This window comes from Thamnophis sirtalis, unplaced genomic scaffold (genome assembly GCF_051295495.1).
Source record: "Thamnophis sirtalis isolate CommonGarterSnake01/CBP01778 unplaced genomic scaffold, rThaSir2_p1.2 scaffold_5, whole genome shotgun sequence".
In the NCBI taxonomy this organism is placed as follows: domain Eukaryota; kingdom Metazoa; phylum Chordata; class Lepidosauria; order Squamata; family Natricidae; genus Thamnophis; species Thamnophis sirtalis.
Genome location: NW_028261385.1, coordinates 54,381,752 through 54,403,596, shown reverse-complemented (window position 1 = coordinate 54,403,596; position 21,845 = coordinate 54,381,752).

Sequence of the window (21,845 nt, the reverse complement as noted above, 5' to 3'; positions counted from 1 at the left end):
ATGGAATGGAACAGAATGAACGGAAATAGAAATAGAATAAGAATAGAAACAGAAAAGGAATAGAATAGAATAGAATTAGCATAGCATAGCATAGAAATAGAATAGAAAAATACAATAGAATAGAAGAAAATAGAATACAATAGAATAGAAAAAATATAGAATAGAACAGAACAGAAATAGAAATAGAGATAGAAATAGTAATAATAGAGATAGAAATAGAAATAGAAATAATAGAGACAGAAATAGAAATAATAGAATAGAATAAGAATAAAATGGAAATGGAAATAGAATGGGAGAGGGGGATGATGTTGCGGCGATACGACGGGTGATCTTGCAGCTCCAGAGATATCTCTGACCTAAACCGTCCTGTAGAGATGGTGACAGGGAAAGGCATATCCTACTGATCCCAGGGACATTTCAAAGTCCCTGGTTGATCCAGGAGGAGCCTTTTTTCCAGAAGCTGTGAGGCAGCCATCAAAGGTGCTGAACTCAGGGACAGCTCCAGTACAGAAAAAAGAGAAAGTTTGTTGATCTGGTGAGAAGACTTTTCATCATTATTATTCGAGAGAACACTCTAAAAGACTAAAAGTTAATTTAAAATTGAAGACTGAAGAGGCTAAGCGCCGAGATTAAGTCAGAGTCAAGTTGAGTGATTTTTTTCCTTCCTTTTTATTGTTGGAATTTGGCTGGGTTTTTACAAATGTCTTTTACTTTTTAAACTGGACAGGGTTTTTTTGTCTTTTCTTTCCTAAATATTTGCATAATAATTTTTGCTGTCTAAGACTTTTTCCTCCCTACTTTTTTTCTCTTTCCAAGGCTCTAAATGTATTTCCTTTTTGAATCTGTTTTTCTTTTTTGAGTATAAGGAAAATAAGGGAAGTGGAAGAGAATAAATAACACTGCCATCTAGAGGCCTGGAAACATTGTTTTCTTTTTCTTGTATGAGTGTTTAGAGAAAAGTTAAAAAAAGTTAAGACCTGATGTTATATTTCAAGAACTTTAAGCCTGTTTATGAAATGATAGTGGGATGAGCATGGGGGATTGTTTATACAGGTACTCTTCTTGGATACTATCAGTGTATGGAGTTTGGGCATGAAAGAAAATTTGGAATTCAAAGAAAGAAGACTGTAGTGAACTTGAAAAGACAATTGCTAATTTTGTTTGGAACTTAATATAAGAGCCTTGGATTTTACAGTGGCAGTGTTTCTCTCTCCCTTTTTTTCTCTGTCTTTTTACTCCCCTACTCTCCTTCTCATTTAACCACTGTCAGCTGGTCTGAGGCCTTCTGCAGAAGAAGTTTGGCTTCCCCCCTTTTTTCTTAAAGAAGGTGTGTGCTTCTTTTCTGTTTTTCTTGTCTATTTTTGGGGATGCATATATAGACATATATTTTCCCCCTTTCCTGCTGGATTTTGTTATTTTATTTCACTGAACTTAATTAAGATAAAGAAGAACATGAAGATTTTTATTATTGTTCCTTTTATTTATTTATTTTGTGAATGATATGTTTTTTCTTTTTTTTCTTTTAAACAACTGGAACCAATTGGATTAGGACAAACAAGAGCATGAAGATTTTTTCCTTTCCCCCCTTTTTTTCTTTTTTCCATTTCCTTTTTTCTCTCTCTTCTTATTAGGGTCACTTGGGATTATAACTGTCCTCTATATAAGTATATTAAGGTATAGAAGAACCTGAAGACTTTGTATTTTTCAACTACCATATAGTATATCAACTGTTTTGAAATGAGTTAAAAGATAACGGCCGCTGGCTCTGCAATACCAACTTCCTCTTCTTCATCATCTGGAGGACAAAGATCAATACACACAATGTTGCAACAGGAAAAAGACAAGGAAGTGATACTGCAGATGATTATGCAAGGAATACAAAAAATACAAGACCAGAGAAGATAGAAAAGAGAACAGATAACATTGAAAAGAGAATAGAAAATATAGAACAAAGAAGAGAAAACATCAAACAAAAAGCAGGGAATGGAGATGGGAAAATTGAGAATATTCACCAAATGATGATGAAATATGAGGACAGACTTCAAAAAACTGAAGAAAAAGATGAGCAAAGAGATAAGAAAATTGGAAATATTGATACCAGATTCAGTGTGGTTGAAAAAGATAACAGTGGAATACTGGGATGGGAGATCAATGGATCAGAATTTTATCTCAGATTTCAGATTTTATTTCAGATTTAGAAGAAAAGGGAGAAAATCTGGCAGAAATAATGATAGAAATTCTGGCAGACATCTTGGAGATAACCCAAGAGAAGATGATGGATGGTATAGACAAGTTGTTTTGAGTCTATATAAGATATGCAGTGAGAAACAATCTCCCAAGAGAAGTTCATATAAGATTTACTAAGAAAGCAATTAAGACACAAATATTAGAGAAGGCAAGAGACAAAAGACTTGAATAAAAAATAAGGAGATTGTGGTTTTGAAACAAGTACCAAGAAGAGTGAAAGAGAATAGAATACCAATTTGTGACTAAAATTTTACTTTAAAAAGTTGTTAATTATAGATGGCTGATATCAGAAGATCTCATGTTTGTATGGCAAGGACAAAGATATAGAATAGATTCAACTGTGAAAGCAGAACTATTCTATGCAGAACATTTGAGAGGGAAAGATGAGGAGACAGAAAAAGAAAAACCACTAATTGTACTCCAAGAGGAGTACAGAAAGAAGAAGGTGCGGTAGGCAGCATTGACCTTAGAGAACAACAAGAACCGAGATCTACTAGAGCAGTAAATCCTTCTTATAAAGTATAAATATGGAAGAGAAAAAATTGATTACAATTAATATAAATGGACTTAATTTGGCTATTAAAAGAAGGAAAACATTCCATAGAGAAATTAAAATTGGACAAAATCTGCCTACAAGAAGTAAATATTAAAAAGCAACATGAACAAATACTGGTGCAGCCAAAATGAGGGAAAATATTTACTGCGTTGCCAAGATGTAAGAAAAGAGGAGTGGTTTTGTATATCAAAGATACAATCCCAGCAGAACAAATCTACACAGATGATGATGGAAGAATTTTGATGGTGGAAATTATGGGCAATAATAAGAAAATACTTTTAGTAGCAATTTATGCTCTTAATGACAACCAAGATGAATTTTATAGAAAATTACACATGAAAATATTTGCCAATCACCTCCAAGATGTGGCTTTACTCCCAAGTTCACCCTGTTTTCTTAGTAGTTCTTGTCTTCTGGCATCTCTGCGTATTTACACACTGGGAACAGGTTCCAGCTGTTCCTCTGCCTCACTGCTGTCTAGCTCCTTCTCTACCTCCAATGCTTCAGTGAACTTCCCTCAGTCCCCAGGACTGGCCCATGTTTTTCCACAACCTCCTCACTGTCCGACTGCTGCCAGTTTCACTGGTGCCCCACAACAAAAGGGGACATAAATGACAAGGCATGAGCAAGGATGAGTGCAGCCTGGATGAGTTGGCGAGACCTCACTGATGTGTTATGTGACAGATGGATGCCAACCCATCTTGAATCTAAGACCTACAAGAGAACCATCCTCCTGTTGCACTGTAGGGCCCTGAATGCTGGGCAGCAACAGGAGGGAGCAAAAGCTCTCTCCATACCATGGAAATGTGAAGGTTCCATTGAATATAGGACACTTCCCTTCCTGACCACATCACACATGACACCATTTGACCACATTTTGGTGTGGCACCAATTACAGAGAAGATGAGAGAAGTCCGACTCTGCTGATAAGGACACATCCCGAGAGCAGCATCTTCCACCATGGCCAAGGCTGCCTACCAACTAGAAGTCAATGACTGGTGACCTTGTGGGCATCCAAAACAGGGATGGCAAGAGGTCATCAACAAAGATATGGAAGTTGCAGGCCTTCTCCTAGGCGATGCAGGTGACGGAGCAAAGTGGCCCTCAATGATCCCAAAACCGGACCCTGCACCTCTGGGAATATGCTAGGAAGAAGAAGATGGGGCCCTTGGTTCTCCCTGGACTTGGTTCTTTAGTTTCACACTTTTCATGACCCAAGTACATCATCAGTGCTGGTGAGTGTGATGTTTGCTCCCTGCTTTTTCAGGGCAAGCTATTGTGTATAAACAGAGAGCAAACTTCACTCCTTTCTAGCACTGATGATGTTCTATAGTTGGGCCATGAAATGTCTGCAAGAAAACAACCAAGCTCAGAGAGCATCAAGGACCCCATAGTCCTCATCATCATCCCCTCCCTCTTCTTTCCTCCCCCTCACTCCTTCCTCCTCCCCTTCCTCTCCTTCTTCTCCTCCACTCGTGTTATTAATAATCTTTATATATAGTCCAAAAATATTTCTAACCTTCCCTTCTCATATCCAATTATTACTTATCATAGCTCAACATTGTATACATTACTATCATTATCAATTTTTATTTAACTGTACCTATTATCACTGGATTTAACTAAGTTTAGCTAATTTTGAATTATACTCTTCCTTCTATCAACCTGTATCTCTCCAATAACAAAACAATCTTATATCTACTGCCATTTGTGGATCCAATTCTCCAAACTTTTTTTAAACAAGTCTGTACGAAGTCCTCTTTGACCTTCTTGTTTGTAGTATCTCTCATATAATGTTGACGCCCTCCTTCTGTTTCCTTTGTCAGCTTATCTTTAATTCTCAGCAGTGTTATCAAATATTTTGCAAATAGTATTTCATAGCCCATAAGTTCTTTAATGCTTTCTTCTCCTTCTATGTCCTGTCCTTTGAAATAAGTTTTCTCTCCATTTAATTCCTCTTCGAATATTCCATTCTTTCCTCCCTCAGAAATAAACCAATTGCCACGAATATCAACAGGCTCAAACTCTTGCATTTCAAGTTTTTGAATTTCCATCTTCTTATTTTGTATTTGATGAACATCCTCAGTTTTTTCATCACATTTTGTTGCCAAATGCACCAAATAGTCCAATTTTCTCTCAATTCTTTCCTCTGTATCAAACACCCTCTTGAAAGCTAAAAGTATCGCTTGAAGAGATGCTTGAAGAGACACTATGTTTATACGCAGTTGTATTTTTTCTTAGAAGCTCAGCAAGATTTAAACACTCGCAAGTAAAAACAAACTACAAAGGGACAGCTGTACACTCTTATCAGATCTTAAGCCAGAACAGCCAAGCAATAAAAGAGTCAAGATGTAAACAGCCAATTTGTAGCTGACAGAGAGTCAGAAGAAATGTTAGAGTAATCCATCCATTTGAAAAGGTTTACTTAGAATCAATCCATGTAAATAACATTTAGAAAGTAAGATAACCACTGTCCAGAACCAATTCAAAAATCAAAATTGCCACTAAGTTCTTCTATTCTTTGATTTAAGTTAGTTTTAAAATTTTATAGGCAGTCCATTTTTTAAAAAACAATAAAAGTTTCTCACCAGCTTAACACTTCTCCTCCATATTGCCCTGACTTTGTCAGCCTTGATAGACTGGAAATTTTATTGCCAACCGAAGACTTTCCCCTTGCTTTTCTCAGAGATTTGCGATTTCCTTGAGATCAGCAAGATGTAATCTCCCTGTTCACCATCTCTTCAGGATGATTTAGGTCAGTTGGAACCCCCCAGCAATAAAAGTGTCAAGTACAATCTCAGAGCTTTGAGATCGTGCGTCGTCTCGTCACAGAATCGGCTCCTCCAGCCAATGTTAAAAATCATTTTAACGTTTGTCGTTTCATTTTCTCTCTCCTTTGGCATCTTTTATTTGATGCTTATTTCCACATTTCTTCGATGTTAGACAGACAAATGAATATTAGAATTACAGACTTGGAAGGAGGCCTCGGAGATCTTTTAATCCAACCCTTTGCTCAGGCAGAAAACCCTTTTCCATTTCAGGCAAATGGTTGTCCAATCTCTTCTTAAAAATCTCTAGTGAAGAAGCACCCACAACTTCTGGAGGCAAACTGTTGCAGTGGTTAATTGTCCTCATTGTTAGGAAGTTCCTCCTTAGTTCTCCTTGATTAGTCACAGAATAACATAATAAGAGAGTTGGAAGGGACCTCAGAGATCTTCTACTAAGATCTTCCACTAAGAAGTTTCTACTTTGTTCTAGGTTGGTTCTCTCTTTGATAAGTTTCCATCCATTGCTTCTCGTCCTGACTTCTGATCCCTTGGAGAATAGGTTGACTCCCTCTTCTTTGGGGCCACCCCTGAGATATTGGAACACTGCTATTAGTGTAACTCTTGTTCCCTGCTGAGTGGGCCACGGTGAGTAAGCCATGCTTAGTTGGAAATGGCCCTGTGCTTGCCCAAACTTGCTCCTTTTCTGATCATCCTTTGTCCTGTTCTTCCTTTTCCTGGATGATGGGTGGAGCTCCCTCAGACTCACAAACTCTTTTTCCAATCTTCAGATAAACCTGTACAAATATTATGGCTTAAAATTGAGAAATACCAAGGAGAAGGACCTTGTATAAGATCACCTCAAGAAGCTTCTGGCAATCTCAGTTGCAGACGAGACAGACAGAGAGGTGAGTGGGAGTGGGCTACCTGTGGGGGCTGAGACCTCCAATTTTGTGGGGTCCTTGGTACTCTCTGAGCTTGGTTATAAGAAATGTAGACCTTTCGCGACCCAACTAGGTCATTTCATCAGTTTTAGAAGTGAACAGGTTTTGAAGAGGGGAGGGTAAGGGAGGAGAAGGGAATAGGAGAGGAGGAGGAGAGGGAGGAGTGGGAGGAGGAGGGGGAGGAGAGAAGGAGAACTATGGAGTTTTTGGATGAGGAGGAGGTGGAGGAGGAGGGGAGGAGGAGGAGGAGGAAGACTGTGGGGTCCTTGGTGCTCTCTGAGCTTGGTTGCAAGAAATGTAGACCTTTTGTAACCCAACTAGGTCATTTCATCAGTTCTAGAAGGGACCATGACCTGGATGACTAAGAATCTCCATCTGTTTCCATCCATGGCTTCTTGTCTTGTCTTCTGGTGCTTGGAAAAAGAGTTTGAACTCTTTGTCCTGGCAGAACGCACAATATCTGCCTGACAGAAGAATTAGGACATCAATCCTCTGCTATGGACAAGCAGTCTAGGGAGCCTCCCCTGAAGACCTGGGTGTTTTCATCCAGTCCATCGTGTCCGAAATTCTCGTCCAGTACTCCACCATGAACAAGGTTGGCTGGTTTCTACCCTTGTATCAGTGCTGGCAGGACTGTTGCTTTCCTTTTGCTAGTTCCTTCATGTGTTGTTTACTGCTGCCTTGTTTGTCTGGGGTTAATCCCTGCTTCTCTGGATTTCAGTTGATGGTGAAAAAATATAAGAAACGTCTGTAAAAACCAATCAAGCTCAGGGAGCACCAAGGGCTCCACAGTTCAAGCCTGAGCTACAAATATCCCCTTTTGGTGAACAAAGACAACCTGACTGCAGTTCCTAGAGGTTGCTGCGGAGAATCTGGGTTCAACATGTGACCTCCAGCCCCCAGTTATGCCTCCCATTCAGATCTACTTCCTGTTCCAATTGCCCTGGACATGATGAAATGCTAGTGGTTTCTTTATGTATGGTCATATCACATTCATTACACTCAAGGCGACGCATTACCCTCTTTCTTCCTTTTCACACAACAACAACCACCCTGTGATGTGTGTTGGATTGGGAGAGAAGAACTGGGCCAGATGTGGACTCACCCAGATGGCTCTCATGCTGAAGGCAGGACTAGAACTCACAGTCTCCTGGTGATTGGCTCAGACAGTTTGAAAGTCAACTGACTTTCATGGCTATAGTGGCACTAGAACTCTCCATCTCTTGGTGATTGGCCCAAAGTCTCTCAGCTGCCTCTCCTGCCTAAGGCGGGACTAGAACTCTCCATCTGTTGGTGATTGGTCCAAAGTCTCTCAGCTGGCTCTCCTGCCTAAGGCAGGACTAGAACTCTCCATCTCTTGGTGATTGGCCCATAGTCTCTCAGCTGGCTCACCTGCCTAAGGCGGGACTAGAACTCTCCATCTCTTGGTGATTCGCCCAAAGTCTCTCAGCTGCCTCTCATGCCTAAGGCGGGACTAGAACTCTCCATTTCTTGGTGATTAGCCCAAAGTCTCTCAGCTGCCTCTCATGCCTAAGGCGGGACTAGAACTCTCCATCTCTTGGTGATTAGCCCAAAGTCTCTCAGCTGCCTCTCATGCCTAAGGCGGGACTAGAACTCTCCATCTCTTGGTGATTGGCCCAAAGTCTCTCAGCTGCCTCTCCTGCCTAAGGCGGGACTAGAACTCTCCATCTGTTGGTGATTGGTCCAAAGTCTCTCAGCTGGCTCTCCTGCCTAAGGCAGGACTAGAACTCTCCATCTCTTGGTGATTGGCCCATAGTCTCTCAGCTGGCTCACCTGCCTAAGGCGGGACTAGAACTCTCCATCTCTTGGTGATTCGCCCAAAGTCTCTCAGCTGCCTCTCATGCCTAAGGCGGGACTTGAACTCTCCATCTCTTGGTGATTAGCCCAAAGTCTCTCAGCTGCCTCTCATGCCTAAGGCGGGACTAGAACTCTCCATCTCTTGGTGATTGGCCCAAAGTCTCTCAGCTGCCTCTCATAGCAATAGCAATAGCAGTAGACTTATATACCGCTTCATAGGGCTTTCAGCCCTCTCTAAGCGGTTTACAGAGAGTCAGCATATTGCCCCCAACAATCTGGATCCTCATTTTACCCACCTCGGAAGGATGGAAGGCTGAGTCAACCCTGAGCCGGTGAGATTTGAACCGCTGAACTGCTGATCTAGCAGTAGCCTTCAGTGCTGCATTTAACCACTGCGCCAACTTGGCTCTTGCCTAAGGTGGGAGTAGAACCTAGAATGTCCAAGAGGTATTTTGATTGGGAGCCTCCCAGAGTTCAAGGAAAGATGGTAGGCTACATAAAGATTGAAATAAATAGATGCACTCTCTTCCTCCTGATGTCTTCTCACCTCACCCTCTTCCCACTTGGGTTTCCAAGGACGAAGGCCTTCATGAGGTCCATCATCATGGTCACCAAAGCAGCTGCCCTCAGCAGGAGGCAAGACCTCCATCTACCTGAGAAACAGGAATTGGTCATCAAGGTCATCGTAAGTGGGGAGAGGCGGGGCAGGTGCTTCTGAGCGCATTTAAGTTTGAAAGAGAATTTGAACTGAATTGAATTCCAATCAATTGGGCCCCAAATGATTCTGTTGCGAAGTGGGATGGCTGTTAAGTGAATCTGCCCCTTTGTATGACTTCTCTTTCCACTGTTGTTAGCTGAATCACTGCCACACGATTGTTTCATGAAACTGGCTTCCCCATTGTTTTTATTATTAGTGTTTATTTTTATATCCTGAGAGAGAAAGACAGACAGAAAAATAGATACAATACAGTACAATACAATAGTAGAATTGGAAGGGACCTTGGAGGTCTTTTAGTCCAACCCCCTGCCTATGATGATAGATAGATAGATAGATAGATAGATAGATAGATAGATAGATAGATGATAGATAGATAGATAGATAGATAGATAGATAGATAGATAGATAGATAGATAGATAGATATGGATGGATAGTGAGAGAGAGTAAAAGAGAGAGAGAGACAGACAGATAGACAGATATTTAATATATAAAGTAGAACGACAAGTAGAAATGGGAAATTAGGGGAAGAAAGAAGAAAAAAGGCATTGAGACTTTCTAGAAGAAACTACACAGCCAATGTCCAGAAATGCAGACGACGGAATTGTATAACTTTAAGAGCGGTGGATTCAACTCCCAGAATTCTCCAGCCTTCAGGGATTCTGGGAGTTGAAGTTCACAGGTCGTAGTGAAGCCCTAGTTACCCATCCCTGACTTAAACCATGGTCAGGAGACACTGCAAACTGCCATCAATGCAGGCTGGTTGCCAAGCGACCAAAATATGATCCTCTGATCCCTGAGGAAGAAGAGTCTCTCAGGACTTCAAATCTGGGTCATGTGTTAGAATTAGAAGAACAAAGTTGGAAGGGACCTTGGAGGTCCTCTAGTCCAGCCAGGAAACCCTACACCACTTCAGACAAATGGCTATCCAATCTCTTCCTTAAAACTTCCAGTGTTGGAGCATTTACAACTTCTGGAGGAAAGTTGTTCCACTGATTAATTGTTCTGTCAGGAAATTTCTCCTTGGTTCTAAGACGGATCCTGGAGAGATCCGTCATAACTTTAAATGGTGGCTAAGCAAGCAGTTGTAAATTGAGGATTTCCTGTGTCAACCAGGAAAGGCCTAGAGATGGGAATAGTGCCATCCGGATGGTGGCCACATCTCAGGAGCTTCCTTACATGTTTTTCGTTCACTTTTCAGGAAATCATTGAAGATGAGCCCGCGAGACCCCTGTCCATCATAATTCTCCATCAAGCCATCATCACCATCATCTGCATGAGGTACGTACCTGCACCACACTCATCTTCCCACCAGCTGGGGAGGAACTTGGAGTTGGATCAAGTGATGGGATTTCCATGCCAAGTCCCTATGCTCTAGAACGTACGTGTGTGTGTGTGTGTGTGTGTGTGTGTGTGTGTGTGTGTGTGTGTTTGTGTGTCAAACTCCATTTCATTGAGGGAAACATTAGGGCTGTGGTGGGTGGGTGGATAGATGGATGGAGAGAGACAGAGGGAGGGAAGAATGGAAGGATGGAAGGATGGAAGGATGGAAGGATGGAAGGATGGAAGGATGGATAGATGGATAAATGGATAGATGGATGGATGGATGGATGGATGGATAGATAGATAGATAGATAGATAGATAGATAGATAGATAGATAGATAGATAGATAGACAGACTCCGTTTCATTGAGGGACACATCAGGGCTGTGGTGGGATGGATGGTTAGATGGATGGATAGATGGATGGAGTGAGAGAGTGAGAGAAAGAGTGAGAGTGAGTGAGTGAGTGAGTGAGTGAGTGAGAGTGAGTGAGTGAGTGAGTGAGTGAGAGAGAGAGAGAGAGAGAGAGAGAGAGAGAGAGAGAGAGAGAGAGAGAGAGAGATCCAGAAGACATAGAACAATCAATAAGTGGAAGGGTTTTCCTCCAAAAGTTGTGGGCTCTCCATTACTCAAGGTTTTCATGAAAAGAGAGGACAACCATATGACTGAGATGGTTTAAGAACCATCAAGCAAGGTTGGAGTAGAAAACCTCCAAGATCCCTTTTAGCCCCCTGAGTCTAGGCTCTTCTCACACCTCCCTCCTCTTTTCTTGTCTTTCATCAGCCATATGAAGCCCTCCTTGAACTCCAAGGTGAGGTTTGAAGTGGTCAACCAAAGCATCTGGAAGGTTTTTTCGTTGCCAGCTATCAAGGTGTCCACAATGAAAACAGATAGCCAACCCCCATCATCTCACTCTCAGGTGAGCAGTTCAGATGGAGCAAAGCAATAGGGGATCCACCTGGAAACAAGGATGCAGTGAACAGGATTCCTGATCTCCTCAACAGCCCTGGATCTATCCCTCGAGCCAAAGGTCCCCTTGGCTTGTCCCTTCCTCTTTGGTCTTGAAAGTCTGCTTCCCCTTCTCGTTCTACATTTCTTGATCCCAGGAGTCCCTATTTTGAAGCCCTAAACATCTCCAGGGGGTTTTCCTCCCCATCTTTTCCCTCTTCCTCCACTTCTCTTTTATCTTCCTCCACTGCTCTTTTCTCTTTTATACGGTCGTAACGGGGAGGGGCAGATATGGCGGGGACTTTAGGGCTGGCCATTACCGGGGAAGGAGGGCTCGCTGCGTTATAGCGATCCCAACTTCCGGCCCTATGAGTCCCACTCCGAGGCCAGATGGCGCGAGTAATAAGGACCCTGGTCTCCAGCTGTTGTCGCTAAACGCCAGGTCTGTAGTTCACAAAGCTCCCCTCGTCCAGGACTTAATTTTAGACGAGGGGGCAGACCTGGCGTGTATTACTGAAACCTGGCTGGGCTCGGAGGGAGGAGTCCCCCTTGTAGAGATGTGCCCAGAAGGATTTCAGGTGCTTCATCAGCCGAGAGCTCAGAGAAGGGGTGGGGGTATGGCTATTATTATTCGGGAGTCTTTAGTTCCTCGTAGGATCCCTGCTCCGGAGCTTGTCGGGTGTGAGTCCCTGCTGGTGAAGTTGGACCTCAAGGGTCAAGTGGGTCTGCTATTAATGTACCTGCCTCCCAACTGCGTTGCAGCAGCCCTCCCCTCGCTCCTCAAGTCGGTAGCCGAGCTGGCAATTGAGTTCCCCAGGCTTATGGTCCTGGGGGATTTCAATTTGCCCACGCTCGGTGAACACTCTGATGGGGCTCAGGAGTTCATGGCTTCCATGACAGCCATGGGCTTGACCCAGGTGATTCGGGGCCCAACCCACTCAGCGGGTCACACGCTCGACCTCGTATTCCTCTCGGAGCAGTGGACTTGTGATCTTGGTCTGAGGGGTAATGAGATCATATCCCTGTCGTGGTCAGACCACTGCCTAATGAGGCTTGACTTCCGGAGACCAAACCCCCACTGTAGGGAGGAGGAACCGACCAAGTGGTTCCGCCCCAGGTGACTTATGGACCCTTTGAGGTTCCAGACGGAGTTTGGGGTTATTCCTGATACTCTCGCCCACAGTCCGGTAGAGACTCTGGTTGCTGCCTGGCACTCGGCAGCATCGGAGACCCTGGACCGGATTGTGCCACTACGGCCACTCCGAGGTGGTGGATCCCGGAGGCCTCCTTGGTTTACTGAGGAGCTCCGGGAGAGGAAACGCCGAAGGAGACGCCTAGAGCACCTGTGGAGGTCCGATAAATCCGAATCGAACCGAGCACTTTTAACAACTTGCACCAAGGAATACATCAGGGCACTTAGGGCAACAAAAAGATCATATATTGCCTCCTTGGTTGCGTCCGCCGAGTCTCGTCCAGCTGCCCTGTTTAGGATAACCCGTTCCCTCTTAAATAAGAGGGACATGGGGGACCCCTTGCAGGGTAGGGCTGAAGACTATGCCCAGTTCTTGGCGGACAAAGTTGCTCGGTTTCGGTCGGATTTGGACTCCACTTTTGCAGACCCAGCCGAGGCACGAGTGGACGATTTGGTAGACCATCGCTGGGTTGAGTTTCAGGATGTTACCCCCGGGGACATGGACAAGGCCATGAGGGCTGTGAGTGCCTCCACCTGTGTACTGGACCCGTGTCCCTCCTGGCTGGTTGCTAACAGCAGGGACGTGACACGGGGCTGGATCCAAGCGGTTATTACCGCCTCACTTTGGGAGGGGCACTTCCCCGCCGCACTTAAAACGGCGGTGGTGAGACCCCTCCTGAAGAAACCATCTTTGGATCCAGTCGTACTTAACAACTACCGTCCAGTCTCCAACCTCCCCATTATTGGGAAGGTTGTTGAGAAGGTGGTGGCCTACCAGCTTCAGCGGTCCTTGGAGGAAGCCGATTACCTGGACCCCTTCCAGTCCAGCTTCAGACCTGGTTACAGCACAGAAACCGCTTTGGTCGCATTGACCGATGATCTCTGGAGAGCCAGGGATGGAGGCCACGCCTCCATCTTGGTTCTTCTTGACCTCTCGGCGGCTTTCGATACCATCAACCATGGTATCCTTCTGCGACGACTGCGGGAGGTGGGGGTGGGAGGCACTGTTTTGCAGTGATTCTCCTCCTACCTCTCGGACAGGTCGCAGTCGGTGTTGGTTGGGGGACAGAGATCGACCACGAGGCCCCTAACATATGGGGTGCCGCAGGGGTCGGTCCTGTCCCCCGTACTATTTAACATCTACATGAAACCGCTGGGCGAGATCATTCGGAGGCACGGGATAAGATACCATCAATATGCGGACGATACGCAGCTGTATCTTTCCGCCCCGTGCCAACTCAATGAAGCGGTGGACGTGATGAACCAGGGTCTTGAGGCCGTCAGGGACTGGATGAGGGCTAACAAGCTTGTACTCACCCAGAAAAGACCGAGTGGCTGTTGTGTTTCCCTCCCAATAATTTGGTTAGTGTTCCATCGCTCAGGCTGGGGGCCCAAATTTTACACCCCTCAGACAGGGTTCGCAACTTGGGAGTCCTCCTGGATCCACAGCTGACTTTTGAACACCATTTGTCAGCTGTGACCAGGGGGGCATTTGCCCAGGTTCGCCTGGTACACCAGTTGCGACCCTACCTGAATCAGGAGGCTCTCACAACAGTCACTTGCGCCCTCGTGACCTCTAGGCTGGAGTACTGCAACGTGCTCTACAGGGGGCTGCCCTTGAAGAGCATCCGGCGGCTTCAGCTAGTCCAGAATGCGGCCGCGCGAGTGATTGTGGGTGCGCCTCGGTTCGCCCACATAACACCTATCCTCCGCGAGCTGTGCTGGCTACCTGTTGACCTCCAGGTGCGCTTCAAAGTGCTTCTTACCGCCTATAAAGCCCTTCATGGTAGTGGATCTGGGTACTTGGGAGACCGCCTCCTGCCAATTACCTCCTCGAGACCCATTAGATCTCACAGATTAGGCCTCCTCCGAGTGCCATCTGCCAGCCAGTGCCGGCTGGCCACTACGCGGAGGAGAGCCTTTTCTGTAGCAGCTCCGGCCCTCTGGAACGATCTCCCCGTGGAGATTTGTACCCTCACCATCCTTCTGACCTTCCGCGCAGCCCTCAAGAACTGGCTATCCCGTCAGGCCTGGGGGTAAAGATTTGAATCGCCCCCACCCGAATGCTGAATGAATGTTGTTTATTTTTTTTAATTACGTGTTATGTTATATGTTACTGTATGTATCCCCTCCCCATATAAGTTGTTAGCCGCCCTGAGTCCCCTCAGGGAAAAGGGCGGCCTATAAATAAACTTATTCCATTCCATTCCATTCCATCTTCTGGTTGAAGGATCTTCTCAAGACCAATTCCCATCTCCTCTCTTTGCCCTCCAACAAAAGAAGGGCCATGGTGGGGCAGAGAAACCATTGTCTGCAAAGGTGAGGTGCAGTCAGGGGAGGCAGGCCCTCACCACTGTCATCATGAAAAGAAAAAAAAATTAAAAGGAAAAAGGCTGAGGTAGTTGCTGCCAGAGTCACAGTGAATGATTCTGCTTAGTACTTAACTGTTTAAAAAAGCCTCTTTAAAAAGTGCTCTCTATAGGAGGCGGCGAGAGAACACATGCCTCATTTATGATCACTCGAGCAGAGTTAAGCAAGGGTTAAAAGCCAAAAAATTCCTTATGTAGATGAGGCACGTGGTTCTCTCGCCTCCTCCTGTAGAGGGCACTTTTTAGAGGCTTTTTTTAAAGAGTTAAGCAGAGTCATCCATTGGAGGCTCTGGCAGCAGCTAACCTAGCCTGACCTCAGCAGCTCTTGCCTTTTTCTTTTTACATTTTTAAATCTTCATCATGGCAGGCAAGAGCAGAGTTGAAATCCTCTGTGATTGTGAAATAGCTGGAAAAGGATGTGGGTCGGAGGAAAGGGGAGGAATTCAAAATTAATGTAATTTGTAAGTAATTGTATTATTCACTGTGCTTGATCAGGGCATATAACATTGAATAATAAACACGGCCCTCACTTATATAGAAAATGCCCTCTACAATACAAACCCAGTATACCACCTTGGCCTGCCATACACCCTCTTTCAACCCCCTCCAACTTTCATTCTTCCTTCTCACACACCCCTCTACGCCTACTTCCCCTCCCCTTCTTTCTAACCCTATCCCTCCCTCTCCATTCCCTCCCTCCCTTCTCCTCCTCCTCTCTCTCACCCTCTCCACCCTCCTTCTTCTTTCACTCGACTCTTTCCTTCGGTATCTATTACCTTCCAGTATATTCGGTTTGTACTATTTTCGCACTAACATTGAAAAGCCACAGTATACAAATACAATCATGGAATTTAACACATATTGTATTTCCCCCCTCCCCCCTCCCCCTAAATCCCCACCTCCCTTCCCTCCCCGCGACTTCCCAAAGACCATACGTGGTATAATTTTTGAACAATCACAGTCTGAAATATCTCTACATTGAACTCAGCTTCTTACTGTTACCCAAATTTTAAACAATTTAAATTATTACTGATACTAAGCATAAGCTATCTGGAGTTTTTTAGTCCCATATTTACTTTTTATGTAATCAATCCACTTTTTCCAGTCTCTTTTGTATCTCTCGTTTGAGTGTTCTTTGAGATATGCTGAGATTTTGGCCATTTCGGCTAAGTTCATAACTTTCAAAGTCCATTCTTGAATTGTGGGTAAATCTTTCTTCTTCCAATACTGCGCCACCAAGAGTCTTGCTGCCGTTATTAAATACAGGATCAAATTAGTCTCTGCTACTGTAAAATCAATGCATATACCCAGTAAAAACAGCTGGGGGGTAAATTTTATCCTTCTTTTAAAGATGTTTTGCAGGATCCACCATATTTTTATCCAAAATGCCTTAACATTACGACATGTCCACCATATATGAAAATATGTAGCATCACAAGAACCACATCTCCAACATTTAGGTTGAACATTTGGATACATAGAGGCAAGCTTTTTAGGATCTAGGTGCCATCTATAAAACATCTTATAAAAATTTTCTCTCAAGTTTTGTGCTTGTGTAAATTTCACATTTCTTACCCAGATTCTTTCCCATGTTTCAAGCATTATTGGTTCCTCGACATTCTGAGCCCATTTTATCATACAATCCTTAATCAGTTCCGTTTCAGAATCCATCTGTACTAATACATTATATATCCTCTTTATATGCATTGAGCTTTGATCTCTTATTTGTTTAAACAAATTATCCTCAACTTTTACAAAGCCAGTTTTTTGATCTGTTTTCCACCTAGCTTGTAGTTGACCATACTGAAACCACGTTTGAACTACCTTCTCTTCTTTAAGTACCTCTAAAGATTTTAGTTCCATCACCCCTCTTTCTGAGATAAGAAGTTGTCTATAGGTGGTTCTATCGTGTTTTTGTTCTACATTCATATTTTCAATTGCATGTCTAGGAATTGCCCACATGGGCACTTTATCATTTAGTTTATGTTGATATTTTTTCCAAACCCGCAATAAAGCATTTCTTAAGATGTGATTTTTAAATTTCTTATCCGTTTTTTTGTTAAATAACAGGTAAGCATGCCAACCATATAACAAATCATATCCCTCGATATTCAAAATTCTGTCATTAGTTAGATGAATCCAATCACTAATTGCAGATAATGCCACTGCGTCATAGTATAATTTTAAGTTAGGTAATTTCAATCCTCCTCTTTCACGTGCATCTTGCATTATTTTCATCTTTACCCTCGGCTTCTTTCCTGCCCACACAAATTTGTTGATACCCTTCTGCCATTCTAAAAGATTCGCATCTCTTTTAAGTATTGGTAACATTTGAAAAAGAAATAAAAATTTTGGTAAAATGTTCATTTTTACTGCCGCTATTCTACCCAGCAAGGACAAATGCAGTTTTTCCCACCTTTTCAACTCCAACTGTGTACTATGCCAAATTGATTCATAATTATACTTGTATAATTTCCCATTTGAGATTGAGATATTAACTCCAAGATATTTAACTTTTTTAACTACCTCACATCTTAGCGTCGCCCCCAGTTCTTCCTTCTGTTTGATAGTCATATTTATAGCTATTATTTTGGTTTTTCCTAGATTTATTTTAAATCCCGAGACTTGACCATATTGATTGATCGTATTCAATAATACCCTACTAGATTCCTGCGGTTGTTCCAATATTATAACCAGATCATCCGCAAATGCACGAACTCTATATTCTTGCTGTCTAATTTTAATCCCTTTTAGACCGCCCAGGCCCCGTATCTTATTCAACAGTATTTCCAAAGTTATAATAAACAATAATGGGGACAGAGGACAGCCCTGTCTTGTACCTTTTTCAATTTGAAAGGAGTCTGTCAGACTTCCATTGACAATGATCTGGGCTGTTTGCTGCTGATATATTGCACCAATTGACCGTAAAAAGCCATCTCCTATCTGCATTTTTTGCAATGTCTTCAGCAGGAATTGCCAATTAACTCGATCAAAGGCTTTCTCCGCATCCAAAAATATGAATGCGGCCGGGATTTGATTGTTCTTTCCCAGGTATTCTAAAGCGTTGATAATTAATCTAACGTTATCCTTCATCTGTCTGCCCTGTATAAAACCAGTTTGATCGGTATGTATCAGTTGCTGAGTTACCCCCATTAGCCTATTTGCTAATATTTTAGTAAAAATTTTATAATCTACATTAAGTAATGAAATAGGTCTGTAATTTTTTGGTTGGGTAAGGTCTTGATCTTCTTTGGGTATCAACGATATGAACGCAGTCTTCCACGAGGGAGGCACTTTCCCTCCCGATTGAATTTTATTGAATAGTTCTCTGAGGGGTTCTACCATTTCTAACTGTAGATATTTATAATAAACAGCTGTTAAACCATCTGTGCCTGGTGCTTTCCCTAACTTTAATTGTTTAATTGCCTGCAAAATTTCCCCAGAGGTTATAGGTTGGTTCAGCTTATGCCTATGTTCTTCTCTGACTAGGGGGATTTTCTCTTTATCTAGGTATTTGTCTATATCTCCGTCCTTAATTTTATCCCCTTTATACAACTCTGTAAAAAATTCCCGAAATACCTTTTGAATCTCTTCCTGTTGAAACACTTCCTTCCCTCTGTGACACAATTTGGATACATTTCGAGCTTTCCTTTTTTTTCTAATCTGATAAGCCAACCACCTACCGGGTTTATTTGCATTGCAGAAAGTATTATGTTTAGCATATAATAAACTAGTAGCTACCTGGTCAGAGATCAGCATATCAAACTGAGATTTTAATATAGCAATTGTTTCCCTAATCTTTGTATCTCCTGGATTCAATGTTAATTCTGACTCTTTCCCTTTAATTTCCTCTTCCAATTCTTTTCGTTTTTGCCCTTGTTTGTATCTATGTATTTTATTTATATTCATTAATATTCCTCTCATATACGCTTTGCTTGCATCCCATACATATTCCAAAGATGTACCCTTGTTCATATTGAAGACAAAATATTCCGATAGCAATTTTTTACAATCATTAACATACTTTTCATATCTAAATAAGTTTTCATTCAACCTCCAGGACCTTCTTGCCTGGGCTACCCTTCCCAATTCCATCCAGACTGGATTATGGTCTGAAAGAACTCTCGCCATAATCTTTGTCTTCTTCACCCTACAAAGTAAATCATTTGTAATTAGTATAAAATCAATCCTTGAAAGAGATTGATGTCTATTGGAAAAAAAGGTAAAGTCATATTCTTCTGCGTGCCTCTCGCGCCAAGCGTCTCGCAATTCAAAGTCGTCCAGCATGTCAAAAAAGGGTTTGGGTAACTTAGCTCGAAATTTGGTGTTCGGGCGAGCTGTCTTCTTATCTCTTTTAGTGTCGATCACGCCATTCCAGTCACCCATTAATATACAAGACTCAAAATCCCACTGTACTAATTTAGCATGGAGATTTCTATAAAATCCATCTTGTTGTTGATTAGGAGCATAAATTCCCAAAAGTAACGTCTTTTTCCCTTCTAAGATTAAATCTAATGCAATATATCTTCCAAAGGGATCTGCTTCAATTAGCTCAGCTTTAATGTCTTTTCTTAAATATACTACTATGCCATTTTTCTTTTCCATGGCTGTGGTCGCAAAATGTTGTCCCAGTTTGGGGTTAAACAAATATTTTTGATCGGTTGATTTGATATGAGTTTCTTGCAAGCAAATTATGTCATTCTTAAACTGTTTAAGATAATGAAATATTTTCTTTCTTTTCTGTGGAGAGTTCAATCCGTTAACATTCCATGTCAAAATCTTAGTTGTCATTTTTGGTTGCCTGAAGCTTTTTTAGAGCCTCCCGCAAGGCCTGTCTCACCTTTGGTTTGGCTCCTCCCACAGCTTCTGAGCTTGTTGCAGTAGCTCCTTGGTCAGTGGCCAATGATTGTTGAGATTGTTGCATAGTAGCTTGTTTATCCGTTTGTCTGGTGGTCTTGCGGTTGGATCTTTTTTCCTTGACTCCTTGCCCTTCCGGAAGAGGGAGATGATACATTTTATCTGATGGTTGTGTGGTTTGCTGTTTATCTTGTTCGTCTCGTGGTTTTTCACCATATCCCGAAGGTTCAGGATATCCCATCTTCAGAATCTTATGATAGAAATCACGAGCTTTCCATACAGAGCTGAGACGATATCTTTGTTTGTCCATTGTAACTATAATACCGAATGGGGCATCCCATCTGTACTGTATCTGGCGCCTTCTGAGCTCTTCCACCAGAAAAGCATAATCTCTTCTGGCTCTTAGCATCTGAGGCGGTATTTCTTTCAGAACAATCAGGTCCTGTCCACCAATTTGAAGCTTAGTATTGTAGGACTCTTGTAGTATCATATTTCTAGATTCTCTTGTAACAAAGTATATTACCACGTCTCGGGGAAGTTGCCTTTGTTTTGCCGCCCATGAGTTAACACGAAAAATCCTGTCAATCTGCCAATCAAAATTGGATCCCGGTTTTCCCACCAGACGGTCAAAAGCTTCAGAAAACATTTGCTTTAAGTTCTCCTGCTTTTCTTCACGCAGCCCCCTCACTCTTAATGCAAGCTCCATCTGCTTATACTGTATCATAATAATTTGTTTTTCAGCATTATCAATTTTTTGTTCCACCACTTCAGTTTTGGATATCAGGTTAGTTTTAGCTTCATTGAGAGTTTCTAAATTATCTTCCATTCCAGAAATATATTCTGTTATCACATTTACAATTCCCATCATATTATCATTCATTTTAGTGACCCTGGTATCGAATTTGTCATATAGAACTTCCATCTCATTCCTTATTTCATCTTTGAAATCTTTAATCATTTCTAGATTCTGTTCTCTGAATTCTTTAAACATTTCTAAGTTCTGTTCTCTGGATTCTTTGAACATTTCCAGAAAAAATTCTTTTGTTAGTACATCTCCACTAGGGGGCATAGATGGTGGGGGCTGCAACTTTGTGCCAGGTATGGGAGACGTTTTTGGAGGTAATTTAACAGAGGTTGATTTGGATGCCATTATATTTTGGTTTTAATTATTTATTCTAAATTACTAATCCACTGTGCTATGTGGAGAAAAAGAAATTCCTCCCCCCCCTTTTTTCCCTTCTTTTTTTTTTCTTTTTTTTTTTCCAAGGGGTTTTACGGAGGATTTCAAAAGAGAAAGTCCGTTTAGAATGTTTGGAATGTGTCTGAATCAACAAAGAGTCTTGAAAGCTTTAAGGGAGTAGCTCTAATTAAATTATAAGAGATTATTTCTTTACTTCTGTAGCAGGAAGCCGGAGATAACAGATGCAGAAGCTGTAAACGCCATTTTGAAGACAATTAAGCAAAAGAGGTTTTTATAACATTGAAGCTGGTATTTCAGATAGAGAAAGGTTTTAAAGTTCACAAGTTGGTCTTTGCTCGTATTGATTTTTAATAGTCTCTTTTCTAAAGATTGTCCTGAGGGGGAGGGGATCCTGTCTCGTGCTGTGAATAACAGCTGCGAAGTTCAGGTCGGAGTTGAATGACTCAGCTTTGGGTTGATTCTCCCCCTCCGTCCACAGCTCACAAAGAAACAAACTGTGAACTTCAAAGAAGATTCTTACCAGCTGAGATTCCTCACTGCTTTTTTCTTGTCTGAAAAAAGAGTTATCTTCTTGATATTGAGTAGATAACGATCCTGAATTCTGGGGGCAGCTCTGTTAAGCTGCCGACCGGCGACAGGCCACTCCCCGGAAGCCGTAAGTAATTGTATTATTGTAAGTAGTGTGTGTGTGTGTTGTACCTGCCTCTGCTGGAGCGCGGGCTGGCACTTTATTTTTTATGTGGGACATAGCGGCCGGCAGGGCTTTTGGACATAGCGGCTGAGTGGCTTTTGCCTCTAGCGCCGGGGCGGCAGGGCGGCTTTGGTTCCATCCAGCATTGATTCTTTGAAGTTTCCATAGGTCCTCTCTGCTTTTAAAGTCTTCCATTGGTCTAAGGAAGTTTTTCCTCTA